Source organism: Amblyomma mixtum, chromosome 9 (genome assembly GCF_055824585.1).
Source record: "Amblyomma mixtum isolate Tamu chromosome 9, ASM5582458v1, whole genome shotgun sequence".
In the NCBI taxonomy this organism is placed as follows: Eukaryota; Metazoa; Arthropoda; class Arachnida; order Ixodida; family Ixodidae; genus Amblyomma; species Amblyomma mixtum.
The window spans coordinates 107171997-107198791 of NC_143020.1; the positions used below are offsets into that span (position 1 = coordinate 107171997).

The 26795-nt window shown below is 45.2% G+C and overlaps 1 protein-coding gene and 1 pseudogene across 3 annotated transcripts in view; one reads left to right on the forward strand and one right to left on the reverse strand.

Moving 5' to 3' along the window:
• LOC149330582 (lysosomal acid lipase/cholesteryl ester hydrolase-like) overlaps positions 1-26795 on the forward strand; it is a 181500-nt gene that overhangs the window by 78597 nt on the left and 76108 nt on the right. The window lies entirely within an intron of this gene.
• The window catches only part of LOC149330587 (gastric triacylglycerol lipase-like), a 48424-nt pseudogene continuing 25042 nt past the window's right edge, over positions 3414-26795 (reverse strand).

The following is a 26795-nucleotide window of genomic DNA, read 5'->3' on the forward strand; positions in this document are numbered from 1 at the left end:
TCTTCCGTACGGGCCAGAGACCTGTCGGCCTGTGAGTAAAGGTGCCGGTCAAGTCGGTAATATTAGGTGATCCCGTGACAGGTGGTCAACAGCATGGTTCCTCGCACCGTAATGGGGAATACCGTCTGGGCCCCGCCTGGATAGTATTGCCTCGGACTTGTCAGTGCGCCGGCTCGCTTCCTCGGTGGGCGGTGTGTTTTATTGCGAAAGCAATACTGCTTGCACTTTCACGCCTTTGCCGTGCCGCGGCCGGTGACCACAATCGTGCCGCGGCGGTGGCCACCATTGACGTTCATTTGACCTTGATTGCATTAGATTGCATTAGATTGGATTGGACTGGATTGGACTGGACTGGACTGGATTAGATTAGATTACATTAGATTACATTACATTACATTAGATTACATTGGATTGCATTGGATTGGATTGTATTGGAGTGGATTGGATTGGATTGCATTGGATAGGATTGGATTTCATTGGATCGCATTGGATTGGATTGGTTTGAATTACATTGGATTGGATTGCATTTGATTGTAGTGGATTTGAGTGGATTGCATTGGATTGGGTTGGATTGGATTGCTTTGGATTGCATTAGATTGGATTGGATTGATTTGGATTATATCAGATTGCATTGGGTTTGAGTGGATTGGAGTGGATTGGATTGCATTGGATTGGCCTGGATTGCATTGGATTGGATTGTAGTGCATTGGATTGTAGTGGATTGCATTTGATTGGATTGGTTTGGATTTGATTGGATTGGATTGGATTGTATAACCGATGCACCACCACAAGTCTAACCACAAGCACCACCACCAGCTACACTACCAGTTGTACCATGGCGTAGGTACGGATATTGCTTTCGCAATTACCGGGCTTAACCAAGCTAAGCCACAGCGAATTTTTGGCTTCGAGATCAGATGAAAGGTGTGGGGTTGGGGGAGGGTTAGATTGTTCGAGGCAGAGGTTGATGGGAGAGATCCGCTCATTAGAGAAATTATTGTGTGCGGTTTCGGAGTCACTGATAATCATTTCGGGGATTGGGTCGGAAAAGAAGATGGCTAGCACGATTGCTGCCTCCTAGGCGGCCATTTCTTAGGCGAAGAAGGGGGGGTGGCCGGTATGGTTCGTAACCTCGAGGGCAAAGGCATGTAGGTGGCAATACTCCGTCGCATCCACATAAGCCATCTCCTGAGTGTTGTAGCGTAGATAAAGAGATCAGGAACAGTTCAGGAGAGAAACTCGCATTACTTGTTTTGAAGCCGGCAGGGACGGCTATATACATGATTCCGTTAAGTCAACAGCCGACCAATCAGGGGGCGGAGAACGGCTAAAAATTGAAGCAAGAGTAAAATAATGGCTATTTCATGGCTACTAATGCATTATTCAACCTAACAAAAAGAAAACGAACACTATATTATAAGCCAGGCACCTTTTTTTTGTTTCTTATTGCGCAGCACCGCTTGTTATAACGAAACATGTTTAACAAAGAGATCAGAAAACTCAGTTAATGTGTATGGGAGCAGTCTCATATATTGGGTATTGTGATAGGGCTTCTACGCTTCATCACGTTGCTATTTCTTCTCTATTTCTTCACCTTACGCACCCCGCTTGAACTTAATTTTGTTTACGCGTTACATTCTGTTGGTGCTCGAGCCTCTCGTGTCTCAAACTTCTCCTAGCTTTCTGTCTGCTCACTCTGCCTCACCCATGATTGGTCCTCTTCGCCACTTAATGTTCTGTTTCGAAAGATAGCGCTGTCGACTTTCCCGCTTCGAATGACGTCAAAATAGCTAGCGGTCGTCATTGAAAACAGTGTAAGTGTTTTTTCTGTTCTTAGTAAGGACCACAGACTGCAGTGTTTTATGGCCCGCGCTTCTGGCTTAGAAGCGCATGTCGCGTACACTACTCTTATTGAAGGCTTCTTGCACACTACCCTCATGGCAGCAATTTCAGCAGGACAGGAGGTCTTGTAGAATGGGACCGGGAGGAGACATGGCCTCTGCCTTAAACGCATAAATATCGTGGGCTGACAGACCAGGAAACTCGTCACGTAGGGCTTGAAAACGAATAAAATGCTACGCGATGCCCGCACTACCTTTCGGTACAGCGGGCTGTAAAAGAGGACACTTGATAAGAAAACAAAATTAGTTTATTTTTCAACAATGAAACGACTCACACCCTAAAACAGACGCATCTTAAAGTGCACGTGTTGCCAGGGGATTGAACGTGCTTAGCGCATTCGACTGCAGAAGCGTGCGGACCACCTGTGTAGTACAAATCACTCTGGCTGTGAATGCTCCCGCAGCTTACTCGTATGTTGTCGTTCGAAGAACTTGCAAAACGTTTACTGAATTGCACAGCCTAGTTACTTGGCGGCAGAGATTGCCCGGGGCTCTTCTAGTTTGCGCTTGCAAGCTGCTCGATCTACAGTGTCTCATCAAAGCCGTTCCACATCTTCACTAGCATGTAGGAAGAAATGCAGTGGCAACGTACTCCACGGCGTTTCCATCCAGACAGAAAGACCATTCCTGTTTCTTTGAGCGTCGGAGGGAGCTTGGACTGTTACCATTAACTCTTTTTCTTTGGTCCACGATAAATCCTTTGATGACAGTTACAGTGCACCTGTTATCTACCGCGAAACCTGTGGAATGGGAGCTGTACAGTTATTTACAAAGCACCTTCGTAATCACGGTCATGTTCACTGTTGACTGCCGATTGGTCTCACGGAGAGTTCAGATCGGAGGAAAGTCTTGTGCTGTCCATCATGAATTGGTTGGAAGTACAGAGGCGATCAGCGTTACCGTGAACAATGATGCGTTTGTCTTTCGCATGCAGACCGTCATTAAGACGCTTTCGCGTCGGGTGCTACAGTACCGCATAACCTGGCTCACGCACATTTTCTTGATACCAGTGAAGGTCTCTTGAATTTCTTAATAAGGCATCGCGATAGTATCGAAAGACGCGTGCTCGCATGTTCACGGTAAAGGTTACCGACTCTGTACAACATTATCAGCATGTAATGGCTTTCCGTGATCAGTTCACTTGTGAGACCTATAGAATACCGACTTCAGTTACACACGGCGCAGTCCTCACAGCGGCAGAACTCTAACAGGAGCGTATAGGTATCCACAAATGTTTTCGGAACATGGAAATTACAAAAAAGCTGAGTTCTCTACCACACTGACCACACACTCAAAAGCTTAAGCCTGCGCTCTGCAGTACCCTATGCAACCTGTGCAATGAACCTTTGTTTCAGGCCACGTCTTCAGGCAGCTTGTGAAATTCAGCTTTATCGTGGTGTCCATGTTCTCACACACTACCGTAGACACAGCACAACGACCGGAAAGGCGAGAGCATGTAGTCCTTGAGGTAGAAACAGTCCAGTCTTTCACTGTCTTCATCCGGTGTGGGCCTCATTTGCGCAAATAGTCGGGCCATGGCAAGGGCTCATTGAACCCTTGGACGAGAGCGATCATCGGTTCGTGGAGCATGACCGTGGCATCGTGGCCCACGACAAAGTCCAGGTGCATGAAGTTCTCCTGAGGCACCTCGTAATCGAAAACGATTGCGTCACGAATCCGAGCCCTTAGGCTTAGCACATCATCGGGGTCGGCGAAGCGATCAGATGCGCCGGTGAAGAGAGCGATGGGAGCAAAGACATTCTCCAGCGGGTACTGGTGAGGCTCCGGCTGCATGAATTGACGGGAACGGTTTTTTAATTTAGCACTGTGCGCGGCATAGCATAAGGGAGCAATTACTAACATCCACTCAAGTGCGGACCCTAAGCGTACCAAAGAAAGCTATACGGCTTTCACACGAACTTCGAAGTTGCAAAACAATTTGACCGGTCAGTGGAATCGAACCCGGGACCACCGCCTTCTTGGAATAGATCGACGCAGCAGCATTCACCGAAGCGCTACCAGACGGCTGCAAAAATAGTTATGCACTGAGAAAGGTACAAAATAATAGGCATTTATTTAAAACCTACTCCGCCAAGGACTGCCCTTAGTTTGCTGCAGTGTAAAAACCAATCAGCAACAAAACACACCAAAAAGAATGCACGAACGCCGCCTGCGCGGAACCCTCGTGCGCGTTTTATTTTTTTCCCGTCCTTCCCTAAGCAGCATTCCGCTAATAAAATAAAGATGGTGTCTGTATTTTGCGTTGGAGCATTGCTAGTGCGTGTATCGGGCAATAAAGCCTCTGTGATTTCCTCGAGATGCTGTCAAGGGCGGCAAACATAGCAGGCTTTTTTTTCTATTACTAGGAATTCCAGAAAACACCCAGCCAGTGTCGCTAAGCTTAACTGCAGGTACTGAGTCATACTCTCTCTATCTTGCGTCGCGGATGATGTCAACGCGCCATTTTTTTGTGTTTAAAGTCATCCTTCACGTGGTGGAAGCCAAAGGGACTAGAAGTGTTTCTCCCGAATTCCCGTTAATGTGTTTTATATGGGCCCCCTAGAAGCCGAGAAGGCCAGTTGTAAGCATTTACATAATTACTTTAAAGACCACTTTTGCACGGTCATTTACTAACTAGAACAACGGAACGTATAGGCTTTATATTACCACCTTCTAACGAAAGAGGTGTTACTTTAGCTGAAAACGCACCTGTCATAAGGTAGAAAACGCAAAAAAACGTAATATAGATGTCACCACATCGTTCATCAAAAGTAAGGCGCCGAGTGACGACACAATTTTAGAGAAGCGCGGATTTCAGAGGCTTGGTTACAGCACTACTTGCTTCAATACGGTGGTTGGGGAAACTTTTTCAGTGTAGACGTCATGAGCTTGAATCGAAAGGCGAGAAGGTACTGAAAGGCTATTCTCCGCAATAAATGAGTCTTTTGCTGCCGGCGAACATCGACCTACCCATAAAAAGCTGTAGATATAATTTTTACACAGAAGGAAGGGTGCACACGTTCAATATTGTTCCAACCAAATCATTAACACTGCTGTATTAGGCCAGTATTTCGTATACTGTTGTTTTCGAAACTATTCATGAACCTATGCCTGAGGTGGAAGTGTGTAGTTTCCGTAGGTATGCTATAACCCCAACCGAACAAACTGTGCTGTATTCTAAGCTTAACAAAGTACTTCCTATCCCCACATTTGTGAATGAAAACCCTCACTAAGCCTGTAGTACGACAGGCCGAGGATGCATCTTCATTTGTTGCACTTACCTGACCATATCGCATCACATTTTCCTCGAAGCCGTAGTTGTACATGATAAAATTTTGCGCCCTGTACATCTGCAAAGGAAAAAAAAGTTGCGTTTGTTTTTATGCAAAATTGCACATGGCAGTGCGATACGATTGCTTTTTGTCTTTTCTTGTAATGTGCAAGTTCCGAAAAATTTTAATCGCATGAGACCCTGTGGCTTCTTCCACCCTCCAGGATGGGACTGATACTGCAGTGTGAGTAATTATGGAATGGTCTAATGAGGTGATCGTGGCTGATGGAGGATAGCATTATTCGTTGGAAAAGTTAAAAGAACATGGAATGACTTGTAAAGGTAATAAATAACCAGGAATAATTGGAGTTTCAAGGCAAATGCTTAAATACAACTGTTCGAAATGAAGTCCACCAGCACACCGCTTGGCCTGTCGCCCACCTCAGGTCTGCGCCAAGTGTTGTCCCCTACAGTGTTCCCAAAAAAGGTGCGCATCAAAGTTCTACAACCCTGTCCTTTCTTGCTGTCGCTCCCCTCCATACTTCTCACTATCCTCTCCCTCTCCCTTTCATTTCCGCCGGCTGCAGCTCGGGTGCTTAAGATATTAGACAGCAATTGCCGCGGCCAGCAACACTCTTTTGCTTCACTTTTTTATTTATTTATTTATTTATTTATTTATTTATTTATTTATTTATTAAATAAACCACTACCACTACCACCCAGTTCTACAAAGCTATATCAGAGCGCTGGGTACTAATGGTGTTTACAGTTACATTGATTTTTAATTTTGACTGTTTTATTGTAGCAGGCTTCCGAAAGGATTTGTTTCAGCTTTGTGCGCATAGTTATTAGCAATTATTAGTGTGTACATCTGGACGAAATGCGGACACTATCACGAATTTACTCTTTATTTACTGGTCTAACTAAAACAGAAGAAAAAGCTAGAAACTTAAGCACAACGCGAAATATCTATTTCCTATGTCAGCTATCACTATGCAGAAGTGTCCTTGTATTTACCTGAGTGTAATGGATGATGTTCCGAATTGATGTCCCGGCCGGCATGTGAGCGAGGTAGACTGGTATCCGGGTCTAGAAAAAAAAATGGGCGGTTTATTGGCATCATTTCGTGCTCACAGTGACTTACACCATTTCATTATGGCTACCCCGAACACGAAGAGGCAGGGCGAGTTGTTTGAGGAGGACAGGGGTGCCAAGCGGTTTTTTGGAGGACATTGTTTTCAAGGAAGAGAACAGATCGAATCAAAGCTCGGTTCGCTGGCTTTTTTTTTAAACTGGCCCGCATATGGTGATGGTGGCAGCTTGAGAATTTCCTATGATGTTATTAGAGCAGCGAGTGCGCTCTGAAAGAATACTGGATTACACCGCGAGCAGTTTACATTAGTTTCTTATCGAAAGTGCCGCTAGATCGCAGAAACTGCTGGAAGTACAACAGCAGTATAGTCTCAGCACTAACAACTTCAACCTGTTATATATCCCTTGGACGTAGTGTCCGAAGCCTCTCTTAGGGCCAAACATCATCATATAGCCTTTAATACCGCATTTTAAATTATATCATATTATTTACAGAAATTCAAGTGTTCCACTTTTATAACAATCAGATTTTTGGTTAGTCTATTATCGACGTTTTTCTGAACTAGTCAATAGTCAAGCTTTATAGAGTTGTCGCCGTGGCTTACGCGTCCAGTTTAAAAGCGCACATTCCGATGAGATTTTTTTATGTTGGGACTGACCACATGTATCTCTCATTAGTCATTTCGAAAGCGACATTTTCACTTCCAGGTGTGGCATGGCACAAAGCTCGGAGTATTAAGAAAATTATGTACATCGATTATCGTCCTGTCAGATAGCGCCATGTTCACATGCACGCAAAAATGGAAGGAGGCGTGGAATAGTAATGGATATCTATTATTGTCATTTCGAGACCGAGATGTTGATTTTCAAACCTCGCATCACAGGAAGCTCGGTCTGCTATAGTAGAATACAACTCTAAAAAATGACAGTTGGTAACTGTGGGCCACGGTCCGCGGCTTCCTATATTACTCCAGGGACCAATCACAACAGCGAACAAAATCAGCTTTTAGCGCTATCAAACAATCCAGAGGCATCGAAATTATTGAGCTTATAATTTCGTCTCATGGTTAGCCTATGTTGAGATTACACAAAAAGATTTATCAAAAGTCTAGCTTTTGTCTCGGAGGAATTGTATTCGTTGGTCCTGAATGTGGGCGGAGCTTCACTGCTGACTTGAGTTCTATCCGACTATAGGAAATATTGACAGGTATTATATGACATTTGGAAAGATGCAGACCTTCGTAACACGATGGTTGCAAAGCGAACTATGCGAGCTGCATTTATAAAGGCAACAAATAGATAGGTTTTCATCATCGCATGTAGTTTGTAATTTTTGTGAAACGAGTTTTACATCTTAGTTTAACATTAAGTTTTGTCGCAAGCTTTCTGGACATCGTCAGCCGCTGTCGCCATTTCCCATCAGACGTTGCCTGTGACCACGCTGAGCCAATTTGAATTTAAGTGCACCGCAAGGTGCTCGTGTTGTTAAAGTACGTTTCATACCGTTGCTCGTCATCATGCTCACTGTGCATACGCCACATATATTCTGAGGCTAAAAAACAGCGCAAACGGGGACGAAGCAGAGAGAGGGACACGAGCGTCGTGTCCCTCTCTCTGCTTCGTCCCCGTTTGCGCTGTTTTTTAGCCTCAGATCATGCACCAACCAGCCCAAATTTCCACCCTTTTGAAGTGCCACATATATTACTGGTGCGGGGTTCCACACCCATTGCCACGGGGTTCCCTCGGGTTTCCCAGTGGGCGCATGCATACCACTGCCCAAGTGCTGGGCTTCCCTGAGGCGAAATGCTTGAAGAAATTAGTCCACGGCTCCGCCTCATTCAGACAAAACAAGTCAGCCGTGGCGCTCTTTGGCACAGATCCGCCAGCTCCATTCGTAAGATATCTTGACCATCATATATGCGAGGGCCGAAAACACGCAAAATTAATCGCAATGCTCTTGCCCTTGGCATACAGCTCGTCGGTCCAACAGCAACATCATCAGGTACTCAGCCACCCTAAGAGCCTATCTTGCAGCTGTGCCGAGTGTTCCTAAAAATTGATGCAGGTTGATGCTCGTCATCTTTAAGGCTGTTCTAGACCTGTGCATTAATCAGCTGTGGCAATTAACAATTAGACTGATAGTGTAGCCAGTCATACAAAGCAGCCTCAAGGAAAGAGATTAGTTGTACAATTTGTAACCGAATAACGACGTCATCTTCACTGTGTTCTGCTTTACTGATAGCTCGCAGCATCATTAGCCACCCATGTACTGTGTGTATCTCTCACCTTATTTAGCTGTTCTCTGCTGGCACCGACGATGACGTTGATTGGGAGGTAGCAGGCACCACGGAAAATGTTGTTGCAGAAGTTAGTGATCAGGAACTGGGTAATCCTGTTTGCAGTCAGGAATCCTCCCATCGTGAAGAGATGAAAAAAAGCCTGTGAATTCGCAAGCATCGGCTTGATTATTCAAACTTGCTGCTTAATTTAGTTTTTCTTCAGCGAAGTCCTTGTAATCTGCGCAAATGATGCGCCGCCTCTTTTCGCAGTCGATGCAAATGACATGAAGCTGTATAGCTCTTGAGTTCTGAGGTCTAGGCTGAAAAGATATTTTTCTGACGCAACTAGCTAGAGTGGTCGGGATCTAGTAAATATGCATTTGCAGAAATTTTTTTTCAATGGCATTCAGTTTTAAATAAAGCAGTCATTGCCCTCTATATTCGACTGAACGCAGTCATACAAATATGAAAATGAAATACTATGCTTTATCTTGCGGTTTGTGTATTTATTTTTAGAGAAACTTTTTGAGAGAGTTGGTTATGTCGCCTCAAATTCATTTTTTTTTTCAAACGAACACTACACTGCACTACTACTACGCACTATCCTTAACACTACGCAGAACAATACAGCAGGTGTCTTCACTTGTTTTCTGTAGTGTTCTGCATAGTGCGTAGTAGTGGCGGTGGTGTGCAGTGTAGTATTTGCTAGAAAAGGATAGATTTAGGACGGTATTTTTTCTACCATGGATATCGTCTTTTCAAGTACGAAAGTATGTTAATTTAACCGGTGTAGCTTTCTTTTATAGCCCGAATGGCTACGCTGTGGTGAATAGTGGTAATCATTCGGTCGAATCTGTTTACGTACGCACGCGGGCGAAAACATCCATGCGCATGTTAGACATTAGTGGAGCTGAGCAATTATCAAAGTTGAATCAACTGGATAAAATTGGGTAGCTTGTGCTGGTAACATGGAGTTTGTGCTGCTTGCAGCACTTGTCGAGGAATCTTATAAGCAGGTAACAATAGTTACTAGAGCGGTATTCTTATCGGCTGGTCCGACCGTAGAAACACTTCAATGAGGCTCACAAAAAGACACTGCGGAAGGCACGTTAGTCATTTGATCTGTGCTAAATTTTCAGACAGCCACGTGCCGTCAAATCGACATTCGTCATTTTTAATGCAGAAATCACTTTCAGTCTATACTGCATGTGCCAACTAAGCTTGGTCCATCGGTTCTGCGTCACGGATCCCCATTGGCTCGTTGCTCCCCACATGGTATGCCATCTGCCGAGCGCGGCCAAAGCTGCACTATATACTGGCATAAGCTGCGTCCAATTAGGAACAAAAGTCTTTGGACCGCGTGATCCGGTAACTAAACCGTAGCTTCATTATTAGCCGCCGGTTGGAGACTGCACTTGTGGAGATGAAAGCGAAAATCCCATTCTTCCACCTCCACAAGTGTGGACTCTTGCCAGCGGCTAATAATAGGGCTACGGGCTTCGCTTGAGGATAACACGATCCGGACACCTTTGTCGCCGACTTTATATAACGAATTCAAAGGTGACAAAAGTAGCTTAAATAAGCGCGAGTAAATCGACTGCGCCATTTTGATAAAAGCAGGACATGCTTTAAATGTTCAGCATTGAGAGGCTGTCGTAATAAAGAATAAAAACGCGAGATTACTTACCGCTATGATTTCAGCGACTGGACGAAGAACGGTGACCGGTGTTTCGATGTGGCTGATGTTCGCCACAGGGGCGTAGCCTGCCACGAGATTTACCTGCCGCAACGGAAGATGTCTAGATTAGACGAGCAGCGTAGGCGTGCATGCGTTTCAGGCTTTTCACTGTCAAATCGACCAGCTCTTTCGGGGGACAAGGAGGCCACATTGTCCCCGCAAACTTCCTAATCTTACCCGCCCACCTGTCCCTCTGGATTCCCCTACTACGCTTGCCCTCTCTTGGAATCCTCTCCTGCGCCTTCATTTCTTTTCTTTTATTCCTTCCTTCCTAAAACATGTCGTGACTGGAATAATCTTTCACCCACAGCCACCTGTGTTAGCGACACTGCGCGTTTTAAAAGCAAATTACTCGCACTGTTAGAATCAGACCATTTGTGATATGTTGTTTACTCATATATAGACTACATAAGGTTTCTTTTTTTGTAATCCTTTTATTTCTTTCTTTTTACTCCTGTACTTTTGTTCTCAATGTTTTCGTCCTATGTCTCTAGTATCTTTCAATATTGTTCGTATATATAGCCCTGTTTTTGATCTATGTATTGTTTTCTTCACTGTCCCACCCCCTCTGTAATGCGAAAGCCCTGAGGGTAAAATAAATGAAATTAAATGAAAAATTAATACTGCCAGTCCCAACAAGGGGCTTTAAGTGGAGTGGAAAAGGAAACAACCAAAGATTAACAGTAAAATTAGTAGTGCTAGAACAGTCATGTGCTGAAAAGATAGATATAGAACACATAATCAAATCAGTTCTAAGCGAATTAAAATACATGACATCAGAAACCAGGAAAACAGCTCGCTTCAATAACAGCAAAACAATCCTACCTCTCTGAGCTAGTACCGTTCCCAAAATTATCTAAATGATGCAGGTATTCTGCTAATGATGTGGACAAAACAGCAGAGTCGGGAAGTGAGTTCCAGTCTTCGCTGCTTCGTGGAAAGTAACTAAACATAAAATAATCATTCCATATGGCCGCTAATGGGATGAACTTACTATGGCGATGCCTTGATGTTTCATTGGTTTTGATTTCAGAGTAATCTGATTTCTTTATTTAGAGAAAATTTTTAATATTGAGTTAAAGGGTTCTCTGCCTTTCTACCTAGTTCTCGTTTCTAGCATCGCTAGTTGAGCTTGTTTGCAGAGTTCTGTTGAAGAACGGTTGCGGCGGTATTTATTGCTGATAAAGCTTGAAGCAATACGATGCATCCTATCAAGTTGGAGACATTTGTTTGTGGTGTGAGGATCCCATACTGTTTTGGCGTATTCAGCTGACGGTCTAACGAATGCTTTCTATGCGAGCCACTTTACATACGGAGTTGCTTTGTGAATAGTGATTTAGAAGCTTTAATGACGACGTTTTCAGTAAGGGTAATCCACTGTATGTCTGGTGTAAATGTTTTGACTTGATATTTATTGATCGACCTGTTCGATTACGCACCTGTTAATTTTATATTTTAAGAAACTTTCTCTTTCTAGCTGTATACATGAACATTCAATTCTTCAATTTTAACTCCATCGCCAGTCGTCACACAATTTTTCTATTCTTCGGAGGTCTAAATCTACTTCAATCTAACTATCAGTTGTACTTATTTTACTGTGCAACTCGCTGCCATCTTCAAATAGTCTTAATGGAACATGAATGCTATTTTGTAGATCATAATAAATATAATCGTATAGATCATTATTATAAGACGTACACAAGAAAGACTGACACAGGACTTGCGCTTAGAAGAACGTCAATTTGGGCTAGATGGTGCATTATTTGAGACAGAAAAAGAAAATATCGCTGCAAAAAGACGTACACAAGAAAGACTGACACAGGACATGCGCTATTTTCCTTTTCTGTATCATTATTACAAGACGCACCTTTAAATCCCGACTCTGGTGGCTGATATAAACTTTATTGTCAGGATTAGGGTTGAGCGGTAATGTCTTTCGTTTACGTTTTAGCATTAGTTTGACATGAAGTATTTCTCTAGTTATCCATGAACTTATTCTGTTAGTGGGCATTTCTTTATTCAGGAACAAAGCAATTAACGCGCCGTGCTGTCAAGGGCGTTAAGTTATTTTGCCTTCGCGTTGCATGCCCTGTTCATACTCATTTTTGATTTCGACAACGACATCACTAATTCCCGTCTGCTGCCTGGCCCACTCTGCTTTCATCCGGTCTCCTAAGGTTACATCTATCATTTTCCTTTTCACAGTTCGCACCGCTATCCTCAATATAAGCTCAGGACAATTGATTACAATTTTAATCGGTGGTGACGTGATCAACATTGATCGAAAAAAGTACATGGCTGAGGGAACCCAATCCCAGGCCCGGCGAGACGGCACTCTCACTAGACAGCAGATTAAAGCGAGAATTTCCTACTGCGACATAAGTCACCGATGGTGATATTGATTGCATTTATCAATGGGATAGCCTTATGTTTAGTCACAGCATCACTTTCTCTTTTCGGTGGTGTTCATGTTAAGACCTTAGAAAATTCTGCAAACCTTTGCGTTGTACTCCGGCCTTGTTGATAGCAGCACCATGACTTCTGTGAATCCCTGAGACCACACCACGAGGCTGATGTTTGAAAAGCCGGTGACATGCGTAATGTAGTCTATCGTCGCCGCTAAGTCGTACCGCCCGATCTCGTCGAAGCTGCAAAAGATGTTAAGAAATCTGAGCAATTTTCAGCTCCTGAATAAATTCATAGTGGTTTATTTACCCGAGTGCAGTCATTTTTTTTGTTTTCTTACTTCAGCGCATTTTATACGTGTCCGCAGAAAATAATGTGCGCTGGTTTCGAAGTAGAAGGCTGCTTGTCCGCAATACATCAAAAGGTCAAACCGCGTTTTGCTTTTTGCAATGGTCTTCGTTTAGTCAGTTGCTTTTGGTTGAATTTCATGCCCTGCTTTTATTTCCGCTTTAACTAGCATGTCTGAAAACATTGCGTATACACTTCGTTCACTGCAGCTTGGGTCACTTTGGGACCTGGAGTATTTTAGAAATAGAAAGGAAACAAAAAAGCGGAAGTGAACACTCAGCTGGGATTTAACTTGCAAGCACTTCTTGGCTTAGTAATGGAAGCTTCGAGCACGAGCCGACGGCTTCCAAAATTGTGTCCGTACCACATGCTCGCGAAAATAAAAATGTCTTTAAACCGTCGCCTCGAGCCTTCAGTTTCCGCTTCACTACTAACCACCTGTGGGAATGCGTGAAATTTCATCTCCTGGCCAGCTTACCAGACTCATAAATAACACACAAGCAAATGTGTACGAAGAGATATTCTGTCGACGGTAAAGAGGAGGCAGAAAGATGAGGCCCTGGACAAAAATAAAATCAACAAGGATTGGAGGGGATGGGCGGAGGGGGGTAGGTTTTGTATCTGTTGGCCAAAGTTTCGACCAGAGGAAGTATAATCGTCTTGTCTTCACCAAAACGAAGGAAGTTCTTTTATCGAAACGTTGGCAGGGAGACTGAGCAACCCCCGGAAATTCCCAGTCCTTGTTAATTTTGTTACATACCCAGTTCTTGCTACATACAGAGCGCTGCGTACACTACATTAAAATGCGCATGCCTCTTTACGGTCGCAGTTCCGAACGCTTAGGACTTTCCTGGTTGATGTCCATTGTTTGATGCATAGTGTAGACCCAATAGTGATGCCCAGAAAACAACAAAGAAAACTGTCAGCAGAAAAATTAAGTAATAGTGAACTGGAAAGGACGTTAATTCACAATATTTCTTGTGTGCACGTCGTTTCTTGTGTTTATGCGCATTCAGACTGAGGAATAGTGAACCGCGCTAAGCTAACCGAGTTGTGGCGCAAATATTCACGTTCCTCTTCGTTGCTCACACGTCATCAACTCTACATACCATGCCGTCGTTAAATTGCCATTCAACACATGAGCTACACAAGGCCGCCGCAGTGGCTCAGTGGTTATGGTGCTCGTCTGCTGACCCGAAAGACGCGGATTCGATCTCGGCCGCGGGGGGTCGAATTTCGATGGAGGTGAAACTGTAGAGGCCCGTATACTGCGCGATGTCAGTGCACGTTAAAGAACTCCAGGTGGTCGAAATTTCCGGAGCCCTCCACTACGGCGTACATCATAGCCCGAGTCGCTTTGGGACGTTAAACCCTCCCCCCCCCCCCCCCCCCCCGCTCCCCAAACAAACCAAACATGAACTATACCTGTAAGAATTTGTTGCATTGTAAACAAGCGAGTGCAGCGCTCACCTCCATTCCAGAATTCCGGGTCCTTGGTGGTTAGCGTCCTGTGGTAGTTTGAATACGGCGTGCCCCTTGTGTTGATGAGCCAGACATCAAATCCCCTGTCCGCCAGAAGAAATCCTGCCCATACAGCAAATTACATCTGCCATCAACATAATTGTAATATGTTTGTCAAGGACGCTGTGGCTAAACTAAAGCACAGAATACTGAATCTAGCAACAAAAATTTGAGCACTGCCGCATTGCAGTGCTGCTTGCTCCTCTCGCTATGCTGTGTGTTACGGCGCTGCGATCGACACGGCAAACTTGAGCTTGGGTTTCCACACTCAAGCCGGTTTTTAAAGATTACGGGCCAGTGTTATCTTTTCTTTTTTTTATCAAAAGAATTTACGAGGCCGCGTGCGTACTACACCAGGCAATCATGCCCCAAGTAAAGATTCCAACTGTAAGTAATCATGCCTTACCCGCGCTCTGGTGCGGCTTGTTGATGACGAAGTCCGCTGCCGAGGAGACGATGCCGTGCACCAGCAGCACGGGCGGCCGCATGTTGGGCGTGTCTCCGTTTACGCCGTACGGCATTCGGTCCACTTCCAGGATGTAGTCGTCCTCGGTGAACACGTGGTGCACCTGTACGGGGTAGCCGTTCTTGTGCATCAGACCGGCCTGGGAGAGAGGGAGATAGGTGGGGGGGGGGGGGGGGGGGGGGGGGGGTGGGTATTTGCCTTCTGTGACTGCTTCTCTCGGTGAGCTGCTCTGAAGCTGTAGTCTGTGAAGAACCCTCTCCGTATAGCCGCCACTAATAGTGAGACAAAAGGGTGAGCGCAGAAATAAGTGTGTTCAAAATTTCACCTTTAGGCTTACTGAACTAAAGCGAAGAAATGGGGGAGGAATTCAAGAATTATACAGGGCGCCCTAGAAGCCGTGAAACTACCATTATAATAAAGAAAAAGTAAATGGAGGTGTAACATGTGCATGATAGATGAAGCTACATTTTGTCCGTCTATCAGACACATACGCATTGTGTTTCGCTTCATTTTTTAATTTGTTGATTAAAAACAATCATTTCAACTTCTTAGTGTCTGAAGCTATGTGGAAATTTTTTGAAACGGAATTGCAGAACTTCAAAATAAGCCATAAACGGCACCAATTCTTCAAAAGGTTGCTTTACTCCAAACGTGCATTCCGAAAGTATGAAGCAGGTGCGGGGAATTTTACCACCATCGAGGTTGCTTACCGCTCTCTTCCATGTCGTCACCACTGATTATTTCTAAGTACAATATTGACACACGCTAGTTTCAAATGAGAAGCCTGGATCACCTTAACCATGGTAAAAAATTTTAACAATCATTACTGAAGACAGGAATAATCCGTACTGATTTGGATTGTTCAAACTACTAACCGACCGGGCCGGTCTTCATTGAATATATGCTATAATATATATAATGTTTTTTGTTCCCGCCCTTTATCGATGCATGTCGGGAGTTTGTCTAGATTATAGGGGAGAGTGGCGAAAAAGCCGACTCAAATGTGCAAATCGTCGCCTTCTTGAACATTCAAAAGTACTAAATAGAAGATTAGAAAATTATTTCCTACCACACTGTCATGTTGCTCAGTGAAGATGAAGAGGCCAGCTCAAGCGGAAAAGGGCAAAATTCTACGACATTGCAAAGTTTACAATGTCGACCCGGCCGCGAGGCAAAATCAGACAGTGCAGAGTTCAAAACGAGACAACCTTCCGAAATTAACACACTGCTCATACCTGCAATGAATATCGGTCAAGAGGCCTCTATGGGAACCTATACAATCTTCGTGAGCCTTCGTGAAAAAACACAGTATCCATTCAAAACCCGGCATGGCACTGTTTTATTTAAGAAATCGCTACAAACTAAGCAGTTCTACAGGCAAGCTTTGTACGTAGCCCCTCTACGGGATTGATTAGATTTTTCTACTTTCTTAAAACTTTTTTTTTTCCTGCTTCATCGCTGTGTCTCATCCGCATTTTCCTGCCCGAATAAACGAGATTTGGTTCGATTTGTCGCAGAGGATAAATGTTTTTTGAGCACCCTTATTCACTTATTAGCACGCAAACTTATCTCACGAAGCAAACAACGACTGCCGTTTTCTTCAAGGCATCAAAAAATGTCTCTATGGGACACACTGGTACTGTCATTTTAGATGCCCCCGATAATTGCACATTCGATTAATTCGAAAATTTGCTCCAGACTCATGAAATTCGAATAAGAGGGATTTTACTGATTACGTAACAGTTTCAACAAGCTGCGCGCTAGTATGCGGCGCTAGAAGGCACAAAAACTGTATGAAAGCAGGCGAAAAAGGTTGCTTACAAAGAATGCGGGCCTTAACCTTTTTGTTGACGGTCATTCGGGTATGGACGAACTTTGCGGCAAACATGCGAACAGTAATATGCGGATACAAACCGGCCATTATGAAAGAGGCCAGCGTCCTCTTACGAAAATGTTTCGAATGTTATGGCCGGAGAGCCATAAAGAATTAGCTTTTACCCCTACAGAAACAGAGGGGCATGGCTATGCGGCAATGAAAAATATTGCCACGTATCATTTTAGTGTCCGTTCGTTCGCGCTCAAGGCCGCAGGAAAGGGGTGTTGTCATTTTTGTTTGTGACGCGAGAAGCGACCGGACTAATCTCGATTGATCACAGCCATGAAGAGCTGCATCTACGTTGTTCTAGATTACTGTAGATTATCTTGACCGATTATCTCGAAGTTTCCTTGCTGGCTTTAAATTGAGCGATGCCGCGAGCGGCGGGCATTCGTACTTCGACGACTGACGAGCACGTTTGTTGCTTACGCCGCCGCCGAGTGATTCAGTTCTTTTGCGGGTGCAAGTGAGCCCAAATAAAGAGCTTCGTTTCCAAGTCTTGTTGGTGTCCTACTGACCGCTGGACTGCCGTCACTACAACGTGACAATATTCTTCTTAGGTGATAATAAATACGCTGCATTAGCCCCACGTTATGGATGTGCCACGCTTTGACATATGATATGTGTGCGTGAATGATACCGAATTGTCTTCAAACAAAAGACGATACCCCAGAAATCGATGCTTGCCTTGCGGCCTGGTCGCCTGTGCGTCAAATTCAGCCAACGTTCGAAGCTACACCGGCGAGAGGACACAGGTGCTTCATGAAAGGAGATATTAGCACAACCAGAAGCAGCTTACATCCATGTTGTGTAAATTAATTATTGCCGTCTTTCGGTAATAAAATTCCGGTGTTGAACAGTGCAGTTCTTGTTCAATTTTACCTCGCAGTTTAAGATTACTGTCACCTTTCAAGCTAAAAATTAGCGGCATCAAAGTTATTAAAGTACCTTACATTCCCTGCGGAAAGTGTTAAAACATTTTTGTCAGTTCTAGAGATGCTAATCAGGCTATTTACATAAATTCTCATCAGCCAATTTCGCACTGACTGCAGCTGTCGAAACAACGAGAACTGAGCTCTAACAAGGAGGCAAAGGTCACACGTATATTGCTTTACATAGAACTCTCGCGTCTAGCATACTGGCGCAACCCCCCCCCCCCCCCCCCTTCCTCCAGGTTACGCCGTTTTGTGACCGTCCCTTTTTGACCGGCTGCATTACGTACGCGTGAGCAGATGGGGGTGCGAATTCTGTCCTTTTCGCTCCGTGCGTGGCACGTGTGTCACGTGACTTCGGTGCGCGTGGACCCGTCACGCCAGAGGATCCGCACACTGCTGCCCCTCCCGAGTCGGTCACTACGCGTGAAGCGGTAGCATTGGCGAGCCCGAGCGCCCGATAAGCGACCGGGTCACGTTGTACACTTGAGAGCACATCGCTCAGCTCAGTGTCGCGCCTCAGAGTGCCGTGCTCGAGCGAAGAAAAGAAGCTCCCACGCTTGTCTTCCGGGAACGTTGGCCTTGGGCAAAATTCGCGCTCTAACCCGTGCTAAGCCTAGATAGATTACCCCCACTGCAGTTATGCGTACTATAGTTCTTGCCGTGCTTCGTTGCCATGTACACGCAGCACGTAGTGTGACTATACGAAACTTACTGCCCTAGTCTCGTTTGGTTACGTTGGTAGTAAGCGCTCACGTGGCAATAACGGTGACCTAGTGTCTACGTGACGTTTACTTAGAGTCCTTGCCTGTTCACGGTGTCTTGACGTGAGCGTGAATTCTGCTGCTCTGCATGAGGTAGAGGGTTCGAGTCCCATCCAGTGTGACCGCATTTCGTCGTGGGCGAAATATAAGAACAGTCGCGGCAATCTCCGTGTGGGTGTGTATGTTAAAGAGCCCCAGATGGTCGAAATTCATCCGAAGACCTTCATTAAGGCTACTGTAATAGCCCGGATGTACTTTGGGGGCTTAAACCCAGATACTGTGCGAAAAAGAAGTCCGCCTACCTAATCCTGTGCCTTCGTTTCGCTCGTAAATCACTTGTCGAGCACGAGTAAGCTTCCGTAATCCCTCCGGCTCCTTAGCCGTGGGTGGCTTCGACGTAAATCATTAAAGATTATGCAACATTACTACAGAGTACATGAAACGCCTAAGGTGTATTGAGGAGTTCTAACATTCCAAACGACTAATGTAGCCGCCATATTTTTGTCACGCACATTTGTTCGAAGCTCCGATTTCTAGAATTGACACCTTTGTGTTTCTCAATTCTTTAAAGCTCGTGCGATATGCTGCATTCTCTGAATCGAAACTTCGCTGCCAGTTGTTTTAACTCGTCGTGAAGTACGTGCATTTCCAATTGTTCTGTGCAGTGGCCTCACCGAGAGTATACCGCGTCGACTACATATTACGCCATCTTTCTGTAACACTTTTCAAATTCTGTTATAACTATCACTTGTCACAAATGACTAATATAGGCATTGTAAATATGTCACAAAAATCGCTTGCCAGGCGTAAAATTCTGCCACTTTTCCAAAACCTTTGTCAAAGACATCTTTAGTCTCTCAGATGTTTACCGTGCTTAGGTCTTTTTTGTCATTTTTTTTATTATTTTCTACGTTGGAGAAAATTCCGCCCCGAATTTTCGAAACTTGTGTTGCGGAGAGGGAGACGTACCCAACGAATGGGGTCGAGCATTTCTGCAAAAATCGCCTGATATTATTGTTGCACTTGCCACACAATGAAAGTCGCGGAACCATTCTATTTTAGTTATTCTTTATTTATTTTTTCATGGATTCCAAGGTGATTTCCTCGCAGCGAGACCAGGAGAATATTCAACGTTTGTCCAGGAAGAGTAAATCAACAATTAGTAATGCTTGAGGCCTTTCTTGCTCCCTGCGTGTATTCCATGGAATGTCGAAGTAAGGCGGAGGGCAGCTGTGAGTTGCTCAAGCTGCTTGAATCCGCGCACATTCAAACGTACAGCTCCTGGAAAGTACACAGTAATACATTAGGCTTGACCTAATAAGAGGTTTGCAGGAAAGAAAGAGCCCACTCATTTGTCACTGATGGCGTGGCACAGATTTCAGGGCAGCGTCTAACGGTATGTTCTTGCTAATAGGCGTGTGCCCGATGTCCGCTTCCGATATAGCTGCATGCATGTAATTTTTTCCTTGTATTCTCTCTGACTTTCTCTTTGGTTGTTTCACTGTGTCGGCAGTATAGTGTGTGTGTGGGGGCGGGTGGAGGCGGGAGCCCTTACTCTATGGAAGAGCCCTCCCCTACCCTCCAGAATTCAAAACCCAACCACCTTAACCAACCACCGCATCATCTCCCAGAAGTCTCCCTCTGCCGGAAGCTCAAGCAGCACCGGAACGAAAAAGCAGCGGAAAATTCCAGTTCAAAGACAAAGCGAAATGTAGAACCAATACCGCTAATGAGGATTTGTCGAGTCACATCGATCGATCAACTACTTGTTTCTCTTTGTTTCTTTCTTGTTTCCTTCTCTCTTCCTTCGTGAATTTCGTGGGGGTGGCTGCACCAACAAATGTCTTGGTGAGCGATAAAAGAAAGAGTGAAAGAGGCATAGACAGGAAATAACACGGCGAGTTCCTAGAGTTTGAAGGCCGAGGGATCGTTTTAGTAATGTTACGCTGGCATTTCTTGAGTACTGCGATGTAATGAAACGGGCGGTGCGATTTTGAATGGATTCAAGGTCTGAGATGAGATATGATTGTGATGGATGCCAGACAGATGACGCGTACTCCAATTTGGGACGTACGAATGTTATGTATGCCAACTTTTTTACTTCAGGTGATGCAGATTTTAGATTGCGCCGGAGAAAACCAAGTGTGCGTGATGCTTTGAAACAGATGGCCTGAATGTGTGTTGTCCATGACAGTGATGATGTGATGTGTACTCCTAGGTATTTATAAGATGATGTTCTGGTAACGGCGACTGATTTTATGTTGTATGTGCTATCAATAACTGTGTTTTTGCGGGAGAATGATATGGATTGGCATTTATTTAGATTAAGAGGCATGTGCCATTTGTCACACCACGCTGAGATAGTGGTTAGATCCTGTTGAAGAGCGGCAATGGCGCTAGCGCCGTGGATGGGGCTGTAAATTACGCAGTCATCTGCGAATAAACGTAGCGTGGATTTTATGTTGATCAGTAGGTCATTGATGTAGATGAGGAATAAAAGAGGTGATAAGCCTGCACCTTGAGCTACGCCGGATATTACGTCGGTAAAAGCTCAGCGACAGTTATTAACATAGGTGAACTGCTTACGTCCTTTAAGGAAGTGTTCTAGCCAGGAGAGCAAAGTTTGTGGAATGCCGAGCGATGACAACTTAAAAAGAAGATGACTATGGGAAACACGATCAAATGCTTTTGAAAAGTCGAGAAAGATAGCGTCGTTCTGGACAAGGTCATCTAAGTATTGTAGAATGTCGTGGGTGAATTCGGCGAGCTGGGTCTCACATGACAACTGCTTCCGGAAGCCGGGTTGATTCGCTTGACTCGCTTCATACTACCTTGTTTCAAAGCGAAAGCTTCTCTACGGCACCTCGGGCTTCAATCACGGACCGCATAAATTTGACCTTCAGCTGAGTTTGAGGTCAAACCATGAGAAAGAGAAAAAGAAATTGAATCAATATCCATGACTGGGAGTCGAACCAGTGACTGCGCGAAGAGATCTTCTTTAAGGGCCGCTCAGTGAGACCACAGGGTTCATGATGTTTTAAAGCGAGTGCGTAAAATGCCAATTTCTCCTTGCACCAAACCATTTTTGTATAAACTACACTCCGAAACTCTACCTGTCAACACGTGGTTCGATAGGAAAAACATTTTCGTGCCTTCTGTAAACTGCCGCTCGTGCAATGTGCCTGAAACAATTGAACAGTGTTTATAGACTGCAAAGACGCGATTTTCTTTTGGGATGTGCTGCAGAGGACGCTACACAGAGATTTTCTGCTGAATTCCTACACTGTGCGCCACCTTGTTGTTTCCCAACCTGACTCGAAGCCCTATGATTGTATACTTCATATTGGACTTCACAGCCTTTGGAAAACGCTAATGCAAGACTGCAACGTTGAACCTGTTGTTTCGCACAGAATTCATTTCAGCCGAATTTTGCTGCAGGTAACGGACATTTACGAAGGGCTGGACTTTTACCGGACTGGTTTCCTCTACTGTTGCGGTGTATATCCTTGCCGGCATTTCAGTTCTGTTATGTTTTCTATCAAGTTTGTGCTATGTAGCGCCTACCTCTGTAAGTAGTTTTAGTTTGTCTGCATATAATCTCTCTGTACATAACCATGAGTGCTAGGCTATCGCCGCAGCCAACACGCCTAGGTGTTAAACTGCACCAAACTCTCGCGCTGTGCATTGCAGAGCGTCATCTTCATCAACTTCCATCTCCTCCGTCCTGCGGCACTGCCTGCTCTCCGTCGTCCTCTACGTAGCACTAATCCATGCTTTCGCTCCAATTCGAATGTAGTAAACATTCTCTGTAGTACTCACTTTTCTCTGTCTCTCACGTGACCCGTTACACATTAGCACTAACTAAAGGGATCGATGGTGCGGTGAATGAAATGGGCATGCGATCATCGCGACACATGGGAGCAGAAAAAAGAAAGTTCTTCTATATGAAAACAACAGAGAAGCCTTGGTATGACGTGACCGTTTTATTGAGGTCAAATTTTGTTTATACTCATACGTGGTTGCAATTTAAGAACAACACCAAGCTGTTCTCTATCAACCTAATCCCCGCCGTGGCGGCCGCATTTCGGCGGCAGAAATCCTCAAAACATCCGTGCACTGCGCAATGTCTCTGGAAGTGTAAATTCCTCACGAGCCCTCAACTACGACGTCACTAATAGCCTTCGTTGACATTTGGGACGTTAAACTCAACATACCATGCCCTTTCGCACCATACCGTACATCACCACTATCTTCTGTAATATTTTCGTTGCTGGATATAGTTAATTTCTTAACGTCTTTTCTGACGCATTACCTGTAATGTGACAGATACGTTTGTTATAAATGCAGCTGTCGCACTATTTGAAGAGTTAAACTGATTGAAATATTCATAAGCAGTAATTGTGCATGTAAGCGTAGTTTCGTTCTTGTTTTTTTTTTCAGATTTAAGCGATTTACTCGCGCGACAGCGTCACGGAATGCAGACTGAGCCTCACATTGGACTAAAGATGTTGTTATTAATGTTACGCCAACAAAATGTTTCAACGTGCACAGTAGGCGGCGATAAACACGGGCACAAAACGACGAATAAGCGCGGGACAGACATTCGAGTTGTCGCGTGCTCCTTCGGCAGGCGCGCTTTACGAGTCGCTCGCACGTGATAGGAGCAACGGGTTTCGCAGGTGTGCAGTTCTTGCGCTCTCGCAACCCAAGTGCGCAGCTCTGGACACTTTACCACAACTATCATATAACTAGCAGTCCATTTGTAGGAAGCTGTACAAACCAATCACCACACCTCGCATATCTAAACTATGAAAAACTAATTCTGGTTTAGGATGGAGATGCGGTGCTACACCTGTGCAAAAGAAACTTGAGCCCCGCATTTTCGCAATCTAGGAGGAGTCACTTTTCTGCGCACAGTAGCGTGTAATAAACAGTACAACCTATTAAGACGGGGCTATTACATGCGAAAGTCACAATTGTTGGCATAATATGAAGAGATTATGAACTGCGTGTTTATAGGCACAGGTCAAAGTTCACTCTCTCATTTAAGAAACCTTGATGCTAAGAGTAGGCTTGTAAATAACGCGTCATAAAAAGGTCACTTCAACCTGCACGCCAATTTCATACGGCGATGTTTTGGTCCAAGGCTGCATAAAATGTGCAGTAGCCTGCATCACGTAGAACTTTCGATGCTTAGGAAGAAGGCTTTGAAGGTGATTGTGCTGATTGCATTTGCATAAAACGAAACAGAACTTCATCAGTGTACGAGATGCGAGAACCGACGAGACATGATTACATTAGCTCAACGGTTAAGCTGCTGGTTAGGCTGAGACTCCTAGCGGCAAATGGGAATACTTTTTGCGATCATGATTAAAGAATCCTAGCGGAAAATATGAAAAAAATTTACGATAATGATTACAGCTCAACAAAAAGCACTCAATCTCATCGTTTCTGTGGAGCAACGCATTAGCTCTGCGTTTTTGAAAGCGAAAGAGAAAAGTTGTAATTGCTTTGTGCGAAATAAATTTTTCTAACCGTTTTGCGTTGAGGATAGAATTAGCTACATGCAGTCTATTTACCATATTCTGTGGGTGTGTTTCCTTCTAGGAGTCTTTTTCATGCCGCTCAAAGGTCGAAATCTCGGTTATAAAGCTCTCTGTATACCGTTGAGAGTACGGAATTATGCAGAAGTGACAGCAAATAAATCATTTACCTACTTCCAGACGATTTTGGGCCACAATCATCGTTTAAACAATTGACATGCAAACTGGGAGGCAAACTCTAATTTTGCGTACTGCACCGTTGAGAGATCGGAATTACGCACCAACGAGCCGTCCTCCGCCATCCACTTACCGGGCTCAGTTTGGCGTCTTCCTCGACATCCGAACTTCCACCGAGGAGTTGGTTGACCAATCTGCCGGTCGAACTCTTCTGAACAAGCGACGCAAACATCGCTGCCAACAGCAGCGCCACGATGACTGTCCTTCGGGGCATTGTGTAAACCCAACTAGCGGGCGCTATCCACATGCTAAACTAATGCACTTCCAATGCCTAAACATTGATGTCCTCGCTCGCAAACCCATTGGCTTCATGGTGCTTTTCTACCTGGTCGCCCAAGCCTTTGATTTGCACATCGCCGAAGACAGCCACCCGACGCAGGTAAATGCAAGCACATTCACAGAACAGGGTCAGTGTCTCCAGGTTGGAAAAAACGCTTTCTTCACCCCGAGCTCGAGGATTCGGAGGCCACTGACGGAACACTCAGGGCAACAGCCTTTGTAATCCCACGCAATGTATGACGTCGCTGTGACGTCACACCGTGATGAATCGGAAAGAACCAATGAGGCTTGGAGCACGAGCGATCGGGCGGCGACACCAACGCCTTCTTCACAGCAGTTCATCTCCGCATCTGGTCACAGAAGACATTCTAACGGCTGCAGCGTATGAACTCCGCTTTTCCGGTGCAACATTCAGCCGTCAGGGGGAGGGTAAGATGAAACGAAGAGAAGGGTAGTGCTTGCGGAACAGAATAAGAAAGAGAGGTAGCCAGGGGCTGAAGGCCGCTTTTGTAGTTTATCTCGTTCCGCGTTACATGCGCCGCTGGGTTCCGTTTCAGCAGCGCCTCTTGGCGTGATTATCATCACGGAGTGCCCTTTCCACATGCGTCCCTTCCCCCCACTGTGGAAAGTGGGCGAACTGCGAAAGGAGGTCGGTGGGCCTCTTCGATTATGCGCCTCTGGCTGCCGCTGGCTACCTGCGGGTATAGTGTACTGGAATGTACTGCGGGCTGCCACAGCTCGGCTCCAGGCGCTCGATTTCATCTGGCTGCTCCGCGCACTTCCGGTGGCTGCCCAGACCGCGTTCGTTTTTCTCTTGCTAGCGGATTCGGGCTGCCAACGGGCAGCCATGCTCGCCGGGACGATTTTGTGCTGGAAGCGCTCGAGCAACTAGCAGACGACGGCTTGGTGGTATGGTGGCGGGAAGCTCGCGCGGCCATTTTTTTATGGACTAGAAGGACTGCGGTTCTTCATGCGATGTTTTGCGCGATGCACGCGCTTGTTTCGACTAGGCCACGGTACATATCGTCTGTCTATCCTGCAATGACGCCTGTTGCAGTAATCATCGCTGTTTATTTATGTTTTGCGTGCCTATGTGCGATCGTATTTCGATCGTCTCACCACCTCGCGAGAAAAAATGCTGGCTTCATATTACGATAACATACTTCTTATTCACATAATATTTCGGCTGTTAATTTCGTGCGCCCGGCTGATATTGCGATGGTGTTCGAGGCCTTTCACGAGAGCGGCCGCAGAATCCAGCTCTGAGTGCGTGCTCAGGCGCGCGCATATAGGTATTACTTGAGCGCGATACGAGAGCGTATGGTCTTTATTGCGTTCGGCGCAGTGCAAAGGCGGAAATGCTTTGAGAATCGCTTTACTGAAACCTGTCCGTTATTAAAAGCCCTCACGAGCACATTGCTCGATGCAGCTCTGCGCGCATATATGGGGTCACCCAGTTGTCACTTACGGCAGCCAATCGAGGCGAGTGCTGATTCTGTCGTCGCCAACTGTTTAACAGCTTGATGTTCGGGCCTTCTGGCACATATGCTTTCAATATCGAGAAGTATCGTAGGCATGCATCTCCTCACGTTTGGCTCATTAAATAGATAAAAGGAATCTCTTAGCGCTGATCGATCGTGCAAGCACTCGCGGTACGCGAGGTGCCGACACGCAGGGCTGGATTGTAGCGCCTTTCATTCCAGTGCCAGTTCTCTGCGGTAAAGCTGTATTATTGCAGCTAAATTTGTACACCACACCCGCTTGTTTGAGATGAACGTTCAACAAGCTGATATGCGCTTTTGTTGAGATTATGCGCGCATTCCTTGCCCGCAGCAAAAGCCGGCGGCCGACAGACTACAGTTGAACGGAACGTATCCCGATTCTTTTTTTATTGCAGTCTACAGAAAGCAGTTCACAAACGTATAAATCGCAAAGACCACAGCAGAGTCAATCACCATGCAGGGCCGATCGTCTGCGGTCATACCAGTCGTACTTACTACGTAGTATACAAACACGCGATAATCCGAGGCTACATAAAATAATTCCATGGTCCCTAAAGTGTCGATATCATACATCCTGGTGTTTTAGTATTCCAGTTGATAACCATTTCTCACATTTATGGAATTTTCTGTGCGCATGTAA